The sequence below is a fragment of the Arvicanthis niloticus genome, chromosome 2 (assembly GCF_011762505.2).
Source record: "Arvicanthis niloticus isolate mArvNil1 chromosome 2, mArvNil1.pat.X, whole genome shotgun sequence".
Taxonomy (NCBI): domain Eukaryota; kingdom Metazoa; phylum Chordata; class Mammalia; order Rodentia; family Muridae; genus Arvicanthis; species Arvicanthis niloticus.
This window is the reverse complement of record NC_047659.1, coordinates 82,822,786-82,834,962: the sequence shown is the minus strand read 5'-3', so window position 1 is coordinate 82,834,962 and position 12,177 is coordinate 82,822,786. Positions and strand designations below refer to the sequence as shown.

The following is a 12,177-nucleotide window of genomic DNA, read 5'->3' as shown; positions in this document are numbered from 1 at the left end:
ACAAACACACACACACTCACCTCATCCCTCATATTTTAAAAGAAGGATTTTATATATTTTGTAGACTCTTCAAAATATCCTTTGATTAAAGTCATATTCATATTATAGTTATAGTTGAGAGGCACTTTTATTGATAGTCCAGTACCAAATAGTCAGCCCTAAAAACATACATGCAAGCAATATCATATAAACTAAACAGCTTACCTTTAGAAATTTATATGTACAGGATTTCCAAGCTGGTCACAGGAATTAGGCGTTTGTCCTTGTCTCACAAGTGGCATGGGCTGGCTGTAGCCGGTAGTTGAGGTGCTGAGGGCTGCTGTCGTGGGAGTTCTTCGAGCATCCACTTGGTTGAAATTGAAGCTTTCTCTTGAAGATGGCAGACCCAGATGTTCTCACTGAAGTTCCAGTAACATTGAAGCGGAAGCGATTAGCCAAGCATGTCATCCGGGGCTTTTATGGCATTGAGCATGTGCTGGCCTTGGACATCTTGATCCGGAACCCCTGTGTGAAAGAGGAGGACATGCTGGAGGTGCTTGAGTTTGATCGGAAGCAGCTTCGATCCGTTCTGAATAATTTAAAGGGAGACAAGTTCATCAAATGCAGAATGAGGGTAGAGACTGCTGCAGATGGGAAGACAACCCGCCATAACTGCTATTTCATCAGTTACAGCACTCTTGTCAATGTAGTGAAATACAAGCTGGACCACATGAGAAGCAGGATTGAAACAGATGAGAGAAATTTCACCAATCGGGCTTCCTTCAAATGTCCTGTCTGCTGCAGCACTTTCACTGACTTAGAAGTTAATCAGCTGTTTGACCCCATGACAGAAACTTTCCGCTGCACCTTTTGCCATACAGAGGTAGAAGATGAATCAGCAATGCCCCCAAAAGATGCTCGCACACTTTTGGCAAGATTTAATGAACAAATTGAGCCCATTTATGCATTACTTCTAGAGACAGAGGATGTAAACTTGGCCTACGAAATACTTGAACCAAAACCCACGGAAATCCCAGCCCTGAAGCAGAGCAAAGACCGAGCAGCAACTGCTGCTAGAGCTGCCGGCCTGGCAGGTGGGCACCACTGGGAGGTATGGACCAGCAAAGGGCCCTCCTATGAAGACTTGTATACTCAGAATGTTGTCATTAACATGGATGACCAAGATGATGTGCATCGCACCTCGCTGGAAGGGAAATCTGCCAAAGAGAGACCCATTTGGTTGAGAGAGAGCACTGTTCAAGGGGCATACAGTTCTGAAGAGATGAAGGAAGATGGCATCGATGTGGACCCGTTTCAGGAGCGCGAGGAAGCCCGTTCGCAGCCTGATGACAACGAGGAGGTCATGCGAGCTCTACTCATTCATGAGAAGAAGACTTCTTCGACAACAGCTGGCTCGGTGGGAGCAGCCACTCCTGTGACTGCTGCTAATGGCAGTGACTCTGAGAGTGAGACCAGTGAGTCAGATGATGACTCTCCACCCCGACCAGCTGCTGCGGCTCCTCCTCATCACGATGAAGACGAGGAAGACGATGAGTTTGAGGAAGTATCAGATGACCCCATTGTTATGGTGGCTGGCTGTCCATTCTATAGTGAAGTTAGCCAGCGGCCAGAGCTGGTAGCCCAGATGACACCAGAAGAGAAGGAAGCATACAAAACCATCGGTCAGCGTTTGTTTGAGGATCTCTTTGAGTGAGGTTTCCCTGCTTTTTCCTGCTGCTAGCTCATTTCAGAGAGAAACTTTCATCAAGTGCTTAAGGGGCTTCCTGCCTGTTTATGTAAAGCACCTCTTAATCTAGTACAGAAGCATAGGAGAGAAAATTTGATTTTTTTTAATGCAAGAAACTTTCCAGAAAGGTAGGTTATAACTATTCAGTTCCCTCTTACTACTAAAGTATTAATATATTTCTCTGTTTCATTAACTAATTTTTTCTTTTCCCATTTAAGATATATTTTTCTCACCCTGACTAAAATGTTCCTGTCTACCCTCAGAAACCTACTAGGGATAAACTTACCCTAGCATTATAACTGCCCTGTGGTCAGGCATTTGAGACATTTTCTTATATTCCTGTCAACCAAAGTGGCTTACCGAGAAGCAGATCACTGCTTAGGGGAACACCCAAACACTTCATTTCATCTTCCTCAAAATTGAGTGTGGGGCCAACCTATAAAAGGAGTGACAGTACAGGAGAGAGGGGTGCCTGAATCTTAGGTTCGTGTGTAAACTAGAATCCATGTCTGTAGACCCGATAAGGCTGATAGATTGTTTTATTTTCGTAGACCTTTCCGGTTATACTTTAGGTGGCAGGCAACAAAGCAGGTTAGATCTACCCTCATGGAGAAATTCAAGGAGCACAGGCACGAAGGGTAAGGAGTCTGCATCCAGTATAAAAGAACGGAGAGCACTGGGAACTGTGCCTTAAAGCTGCCTCAGTGCCATTTGGAAATCTCTGATATAAAGCTGAAAATGGCTCCACTTCCCCCACTTGCTCTATAGACCTGTGCCAGTGCTCTGAATTAAGGAGCCATTCCAGTACTGAGCAGTATAGAAGTACTGATTCCTCCGTTCTCCTCACTGTCTTCTAAAGGTCACAGAGCATTTGTCTCGCCCTCGAGCCTCATCAGACATGTACATCAGTGCCTCTGCTGTGTTGTTGAGCATTGTAACCTCAAGGAACATAATCATTAGCATGGGTGTTATTCCTTAAGGTGGAACTCGAAAAATAAAGGACTTTTAAAAAAGGTCTACGACACTTAAACTTTTACAGTATTTTCCCTTACATTGTGACTTTTAGTTATCCTTTTGTATTTATGTGTGAAGCAAGAACATTTTAGAGAATCTGAGCCTTGTGTAAAATGATGACATATTTACCTGATTGTTGGATGACTAAATATTGACGGTCTACTTACTACAGGTTAAAAGTGGTTAATTTCTAGCTCTAACCTCTTGGAGCCTAGCTAGAATGAGCACTCTTGCCGTTTAAAGATGTGAGAGGCTTCGCACTGGTCATCATCTAATAGCATAGGTGCAATTCTATGCGATTTTAAACCTTTTTTGGAAATGGGTTGCCTTAAAGAAAACCTTTTTATGTATTTCATGGACTGTTCAACTTTAAAATTTTGTTTTTTAAAGTTTCATGGTTGTAGAAAGATGTTAGTTTTTAAAACATTAATTTTTAAACTATATGTTCCTTGTTGCATTTTATATGAGATTGTGTATGAGTATGCATTTCAGTAGGGGAAAAATGTATTAGTAAAGGCACTCATTAAAGCAGAAAAAAAGAAAAAAAATTATATGTACATAAACACACATTGTATGTTATTCCATGTATGCATGCAATAACAATTGGTGAACAAAAGAGGCTATGATTTTGAAGAACAGTGGAGCAGAATATATTAAGCATTAGGAAGGAGGAAAAGGAAGGGAGAAATGTAATTATTTATTTTTTAGTAGTAAGAGTTGATATTTTTCTCCTTGAACAATATTTATGTAAGCTAAACTACGATGCCAATTTAATTGTGTTTTTATTCTTAGATTAAGATTTATTACTGAGCTTTACAAAATAGTGTGACAATAAACTCAAGAATTCACTCATTTTGTCCCATTAAATAAAAAATTCTATAGCTACCCGCTTAGCAGCCTGAGGATGTACTGGTTTATGGGAGCCTTTCCAGGGCACTAACAAGGTCTAGAGTGGAATTGAGCTGTTCTTTTGCACCAGTCAATCACACAAAAGCACAAAAGTTTCTCAGCCCATTTTATGCTTTCTATACATTGCATGCACATTTCTTATGATTGGGAATAGCACATTACTATCATTGAGCAAGCAAACCAGCTCTCTTCTCTCCATGTTTCTCCCAAGTTTTTCATTCTTGAAGAAATAAATTCCTTTATGTTTTATAAATTTTATATTCACTTCCGCATGTAATCTATTTCACTTGAAATTAATATTCACACTAATTGCTGTACTTTTATTTGCATATCGTTCCATTTTCGTGCATACATTCACGTTGTGAATCTGTGGACTTGTGGGGCAGAGGTTTGATGAGAGGCAAGATACTTTGGTCCAATGTTCCAATTCAGTACCTTTTTAAATTAAAAATGTTAATTCTTATATAATCAAGTTCAACCCATTCTTTTTTCTTAAGCAGAAATTAAGAAAAGGGAAATTCCTCAAGGCTACCCAGTGAGGTTAGACATGATTCACTGGCAGTCTGAACTGACTCATTATCTCCTTTGGAGACAAAACCAATATTACACACTGACAGTTCTGGCGTTAATCATGAAAAACAGTTGTGGGCTATGCTGTGTATTGTCATCTATAATGTGACCCAGCCTAGTTTGAAGACCACCATTCTCAGTGTCAGTGAGTGGTTTCAGGCAATATTGAAAAGTTTAGATTTTTTAATAAACATCTCCTAGTACTGATTTTTGTAGTGCTCGCTGCTCCTCAGGCGAAGACAGGCTTGATAATAGGCTCAATTACATATTTACAGAATTTTAACTCAGCCCCTCATACTTGCATTGCTTTGATGAACCGAATTATCTACCAACACAGAAAACTTTTCTAAAATCCATGATTATCACTAAGTATCAATTTAACTTAAGAAATTTGACGTTGAAAAGTCACATAGAGCTGTGTTTTAAAGTGTAAATTTTGCTGACCTTGTGGCCAAACAGGACATTTTAGTGTGGATGAATGGATCAGAAGAAACTGGAGTTAAAGAAGCATAGGTTACAGAACTTTGATGGTTTAATAAGGCCGTGAAAAGGAGCATTTAAGCAAGGAAAATGGTATAGCATTCAAGGCTGGGTGTGCAGGATACAAAAAGAGCATCTTACTCACACTGGGAGATTATAATTGGAAAATCTGACCACCGTATGCTTTCTCAAAGATGACAGCTAAATCAGCTTACATAACAGCAAAGGAGAATGTACCCACCTGCTTAGTTTTTAATGCAATTTACTGAAAGTTGTGTCTTCCTACACACTTCATCAGAGTGACTTCAACCCATTCCAGATAGTAGTTTTATTGCAGCTACAGTAAATACAAAAGCTTTTTTTTTTTTTTTTTTTTTTTTTTTTTTTTGCCTTGGTAATTTTCTGTTCTTTCTGGTCTAATGAATTTGGGAGAAATTTTTATCTTGTTCTTTTGTTCTCTCTCACAGATGTGCAAAAGTTGTATTCATCTTGTCATGGGCTTGAGAAGAGTATGTGGGCAGCCCAAGGCAAATACAATGAAGGTAAGATTTGGAGTTGAAGTTGCAGGCGCTGCCACCAACTCAAAGCTCCAATATCATGTGGTAGTAATGCGAGAAGTTTCATTCAGTATGAAATTCTGAAACTGCTGCCTGTGTTCTGGACTGATCCCTCCTAACCCTAAATGCCCTTGGGGATTGGAGGAGAGGTGGCATAGAGTCAAGGACACAGACTCTGCCAGCAGGTGAGAAACACCACAGCAAGCTCATCTGAACACTGCTGCAATTTCCTTTAATAAGCCCCATTGGTTCCAAGAAAGCATTTCTTCTAAACAGCAGTTCCTGATTGGTTGGCATTGTCTACACCAGCAATCCTTGGTCTCTCAGGAAGGCCTCAATTAGATTCTCCTGCAGCAAATGCTTTTGCAGCTGTACAACCCCGGCATTTACGTAGAGGTGGCTGCAACATTCCTGCTACATAAAACATCATTATTGAGTTTATAGGGTAGTTTGCAAAACAAATTCACACTTGCTGTTTAATTATTTCATATCAAACCTAAAAGCAATTTTCTGACCTTATAATCCTTAATACAAGACCTAATACACATACCATTTGTATCTTCATTACTAGAAGACTTTTACTATCCTATCTAGTAATATCACAACTATACAGCAACTAATAATCAGCAAAGAATACTATGTAAATCATGTGACAGGTATGTGTTACAGACTTTAATACAAGATAATGCAAGTTTTATAGGTCCTAGTGTAATTTATATGCATGACTACATAGGACCTATATATAAAAGATCCAATTTCCCTAAGAAATATTTGAAAGTTAACTATAAAGAAAACCATGGAAACTAAAATAATATTAATTAAAGCATATGTAATAACATGTTAATGAGAAAGACCAGTTCTACAAGTTAACAAAATTATTGATTATTATTAAAACTAAAGAATAAGTCATTCACATGTTAGAGACAAAGAGCCTGGAGAGGTGGTTGAAAGCACTTGCTGCTCTTTCATAGGACCCAGGTTCAGTAACCATCACCTAGCTGGTGGCTCACAAACATCTGTAACTACAGTTCCAGGGGACTGAATGCCTGTTCACTACATACATGCAGGCAAAATCTCATATCCATAAAACAAAAATAATAAATATTTTAGTTTTAAAGTGATAGAGTTCAAGTAAAGAACAAAGCAGAAAGGCAAGCACTGACAATGACTGTCAGTAAACTATTTCACAGATGTACATACTCTAATCCAAGAACACCTATTGTTTAAACAGCAAATCAAGATGGGTACATTTGACAACAATAGCCAAATGTCAGATTTTCAAATTACGTGGATAATTTAACTAGCCTTGATTCTTGTCTGTCTGTCTGTCTGTCTGTGTTTGTTTGTTAAGAAATCTGAATAGCCCTATTTATCCTGGAACTCTCTTTTGTGGACCAAGCTGACCTCAAACTCAAGATCTGCCTGCCTTTGCCTCCCGAATACTGTGATTAATGGCATGCACCACCACTGCCCAGAAATTAAATTCTTTACATAAGAATATATTCCCAGTATACCAGTGTGTATCCTGTAATGTGTGTGTTTGGGCAAATATATGTTAGGTACAAAGTATGACTGCTTAGTACCCCTGAAGTACTATTTTACATGTCACAAAAATGCCGTCATCAGTAATGTATTGGTATTATTAACAAATCTTGTAAACTTGGTTATTAGTTATCTACTTTGGTAAAAATGCCTGTTTTGTTTTTCCAAAATCAGATATTTTAGTCTATAGTTTATAATCAATGCCTTATCATACATAAGATAAAAGCCACCTTGGAATGCTTCTTTGTAACTACTAAGCTAGGTTTTGTGTGGCCTTTGAATAATACTAAAGATAATAAGAAAATTAGCAAGGTCCCACGTTAATTACTTGTGTATGTCAAACATTGTTTTTGATTCTCTCTAAAGTCCTTTGTACATATTCATTGAATCCTCCTAACAAATATATGAGGCTCATATTGATAATCCACTTTTATTTGTATGAATAAGGACCAGATGTGGGAAGTAAATTACCCATGCTCTAGCTATTGTGAGGTGTCCAGTAGAGAAGACTGTTCAAACATGAGGTTATGCCAATAGGAAGTCTTTATTAGCTGGGCAATGACTAAACTGGGTGTTTGGGAACCAGTGTAACACAAAGCCTTTTCCACGGTGAGAGTTTAAGCACAAAAAATATCCCATAATCTTGAGTGGTATACTTCAGTTAACAAGAACAGTTAGTCATCAGCAGAACTACAGAAGCAAAAAGAGCAAGAATGGTACATTTAAAGACTTACCCAGAACTATAAACTTCGATGGGGTAGATCTTTGTTTGCTTCTTGGCCAGTGGTGCTGTCCACATGCTGAGTGGTACTGTCTGAATGGTACTTCCATCATGGAATCAGTGTGATAAAAACCTGGGAGCTACTTAGGTTTAAGTCCCTGTTACATAGCAACTTCCACACTTAAAGGAGCCCCATTCTTTATTTGAAACCATGCAGTTCTCCTGAAGAGACAAAGCACTTGAGATTTATAGCCTTGGCATGATCCTCTGATATTTGTGATATATAAAATCCCCACAAACTCAAAAAAAAAAATTAAAATTATTACAGTGGATAACTTAAACTTTTCCTTATACCAATTCAAGAGAAATTGTATTTACTAGACAGGTCATTTACCATACAGGAGGGTTCCTGTATACTTATGTGTGAATTACTAAAAGGAAGAACGATAACTTACTAATGACAATTGCTTTATTAATAACACAATTGTCAATTTTAAAGGAAAGTATGTGACTGTAGTTGCTGGAAGAACATTTATTGACTCCCAGTTGGTACTGAATGTCTTAACTGAACCAGCATAAGTACCTACACAGTAACATGGACACTCTGAGAATCTGATCTAAAAGTCCTATTGATTTATTGAAAGCCTCTTCTTATCTTTAAAACACTTGTTATTATCCTTAAAATTGCAAATAATAAGCAAAATAATACATTTTCTTCTACTTTTTCAGTAAATTCTATTTTGAATGAGTCATGAATTTTTCCAATTAATTAATTAATTAATTTTTCCAATTGTTTTTGAACAATTAATTATATACATTTACAATATATATGATGTATATTACTATACTATTATCTGACATGCCATAATCTAATCAGGTTAGTGAGCATTACAATTTCTTTACATGTTTCTATCTCCATCATATTTTGAGGCTTTTAATCTTTCTGCTACTTTAAAAAATATGTAATGGCTTGTTGTGAATTATAGCTACCCTGCTGTGCTGTAGAACACTAGGTAGGAGTCATGCCTCTGAGCTGTAATTTATAATTCTTGGGAGTGTAATTTAAACTTCATAGTTTTAAACCAGAAGTTGTTTTGTCCTATTTGCCTTGTTGTTCCTAGAGAAGAGTCTGGAAAAGTTCAATCTTAATGCCACCTATTTCATTTTAAAACAAAAGACAGAAACAAACCTTCATAAAATATGTTTAAATAAGTAATCTTATATCCTTAGGGGAATACACCACTGCTGTGGGTCTCTTTTTCAAAAGACACTGAACTTAGTGACACTCAACAGAAAGACACTGAAAAAAGTATCAGATTAAGATGAATATTGAGTCAAGACAATCAATACATGTAATAGAACATTATTTTCATTTTTATATATGTATATAAGTATATACATATATATGTATGTATATATATATGTGTGTGTGTGTGTGAGCACCATGACACTTAATAAATAAACAACTTGATCATATTTTCTAAGTCCAAGCATTTTCATTATTACATCATAACAAAGGGGTTTATGTTGTTGTTCAGGTAACATGGCATTATAGTTCATATGTTATTTTTAGAGGGAATATGTAGAAAACAAGCAGATTGTATCTATGTATTTAGAAAGAGGTATCTAGTCAAGTAGATTGTATCTATGGATTTAGAAATATATGTATAGACAGATACCTGTGTAAGCAATAACAATTAATGAATAAAACAGGCCATGGATTTGAAAGAGGGTAAGGAGGTATATGTTGAAGAGTGTGAGAGGAGGAAAGGGTGTTGGAAATAATGTAATTATATAATAATTAAAAATAAAATAAATAATTTTGTGGATGTAGTAAAGAATAAAAGAAGGAGAACCTGTGTTCTCTGGCATAAAAAATTCATCTGAGGTACGGCAATAAATGTTTATAATAAAAGGTAAGGCATACTTATCTGTCCAAGAAGAAATACTGTGACTTACAGTAAAGCATGATTTCAGTGTATCTTAGTAACTAGACAGTGTCAAAATAAGACATGGAAATATAATCATAACACAAGCATTGGCACACATGCTCTTTTAACAGATGCTTATTGAGTTATGACCACAAACTGATCATGTACATGGCCTTCATTTTAAAATGTGAGGTTTTGATTGACATTATGCACGTTGAAACCTTGGTTATGAAGACTCTAGTTATGTAATGTTTATTACATAACTTATTCCTCCTCTTTCTTAATTATCTCATAAATTTACATAACTGCATTGACCCTAATATCAGGATTAAAATAGCTTCTTTGTGTACTAATGTTTTGTTAGTTGTCATTATATTTATTATTATAATATTTATTTTTATTTCATAGCATCCAATATTCATATGTTCAAAATAAATTGTCTGGGTGGGGAAGAAAGCCCTGAGTGTGAGATACTGAGTGTATTTGTGTTTCTGACATGAACAAGGCCATGTCAAGAACCCCAGCTTTAGACCCAGAGAGAAATGCCAGAGCTTTTCCTGCTGTTCTGAGTTTGGGTTTGATTATATTACAGAAAATGTTCACCATAGCTTTCTGTTTCTATCTCTCTGTCTGTCTTTGTGTCTGTTACTCTCTCTGTGTGTCTCTCTGTTTATGTATGTCTCTGTCTGTCTCTCTGTCTGTCTCTGTCTCTCTGTCTGTCTCTGTCTCTGTCTCTCTGTCTCTCTCTCTCCTGTGTGTGTGTGTGTGTGAAATTTTATTATTCCTTCGGTGTCCACAGTCAGGTCAAAGTTCCTAGAGGCATGCTGTATGTCTGTCACAACCTAGAACAACCCAGAAAGACATTATTAATGTAGGATGACCTAGGTCAAGTTGGCCTGTGAGCATTTCAGTTAGGTTTATTTTTCCTCAATTTGGGGGAGGGGGATTAAAAGGCAAACCATGATTATACATAGTATCATTTTATGCTGCCTCCTGAATTGTGTAAGAGTAGAGATGACAGCTGAACAGTAAGCATACATGTTTTTATTTCCTCTCTGCTATGATTAGCAACTCTGAGCTCCTTTATTGACTCCCTACAGTCATTGGACTGTAACCTGGTATTGGAAGTAAAATAAATACTTCCTTTATTTTTTAAAAAAAATGATTGTCTGGAATACCATGCAGAAAAGTGAGAAGGTTCCCTGTTATAATGGAAAAAGAACATAGCCATCTACCTCTTATTCTTCTTTTCTTTCTCAGAATTTATCTGTGCTACTTTCTTTATTTTCCAAAACTCATATTATCTTGAATCTCCAAGGTTCAATTATACTGGTCTTTTCTCTTTCTGAGATCCAAGGCTTCAGGGCTTACAGGAAATGACTTAGTATTAAATTTCTTCAGACAGGTTTATATAATCACTTTATTTATAATCCATTTTTAAACAATAAGTCTTCAATGACAAAAATGAGTCAAAGAAATACAGAAAAACATATTATTTAATCTACCTTCCTTGCCAAAATATCAAGTAAGTGACATAAATACATAACCACTCTCACCATTTGTCTCCTCATGTGCTTCCTCCTCTTCTTCTTCCTTCTCCTTTCTCCTACACCACTTACTCTGCTTGTTCTGTTTCTTCTTCCTATTCAGTGTGGTATAACTCTTTGGATTTTAGAACTAGTCATTACTTGAAATAATATTAAGAGTTTCATAAATACATAGTATTCTTTCTGTATTTTACATGTACTACTTGTTCCTTTTCTGTAAATCTGATGCAAGCCTGTAATCATGTTACTGGAAAAAAACAAAAAGAAAGTTATAGATTGTCATACTTACATTTTGCTTCTGGAATATTCCATCTAATTAGCAGTCAGTCTATAAATGTTCATGTATTATGTTATTTCCCACATTGATATCTTTCCATCCATAAAGATCAAATTCACTACAGCAGCTCAAACTGCACCTTGTTTATAGATTCCAATTTTTACCACTAAAATTTCCTCACTTTTGAAATTTCTCTTCACATTGTTTATCACACTGTCCTGAAATCTTCCCCTCAAGTTCCCAGACATACATTTACATGAAGCAGAGAATATCCAATCCTTGCAAAGACAGTCCCTGATATCACAAAAGAAATTTAAAAAAAAATCAACCAACATTTAACTTGAGAAGAACTTTGATGAGCTGGAGACAGTGTGCCAAGAAGGCATTGGCCTTTAGTTCCACGTGACCTTTTTTGATGTTTTAAACAAAGAGTCTCATTTTTTACAAATGAAGCTGAAATATCTTACTGTTTCAAATCTTTTAACAAAATAAAACACTGGTAGACCTGACCTGGTTAAGCAACTTCAAGCTGAGATTCGTATCAACTGTATGCCTCTGCTGTATGACCTTCATATTCTTGACTGTCATTGAATAACTAGTAGCCATTCCTCACAGTTTTACTAAATTTGTCATCTTTTCATTCAGAGAAAGTATATAAACAGGCCCAAACTGAAAATAAATTAATCCCCTGCTACTCATTAATAGAGAACATGTGTTTCAGCATGAACTCTAGATAGAGATACCAAGGTTCACTAGGTACAGCTTCTCATTTCATACCTGTGGGTCTCATGGAGCATAATTATTGATAGCGACCACTTTCATAATAAGGGATGTAGCTCAGTGACATATGTTTAGCAAGAAATATATAGGTTTGATATAAGTAAAATATAAATTGAAAATAGT

The 12,177-nt window shown here is 36.5% G+C and overlaps 1 pseudogene; it reads left to right on the top strand.

Moving 5' to 3' along the window:
• The first annotated feature begins 351 nt into the window (after positions 1-351).
• Positions 352-1,733, top strand: LOC117703443 (general transcription factor IIE subunit 1 pseudogene; annotated as a pseudogene).
• Positions 1,734-12,177: the final 10,444 nt, after the last annotated feature.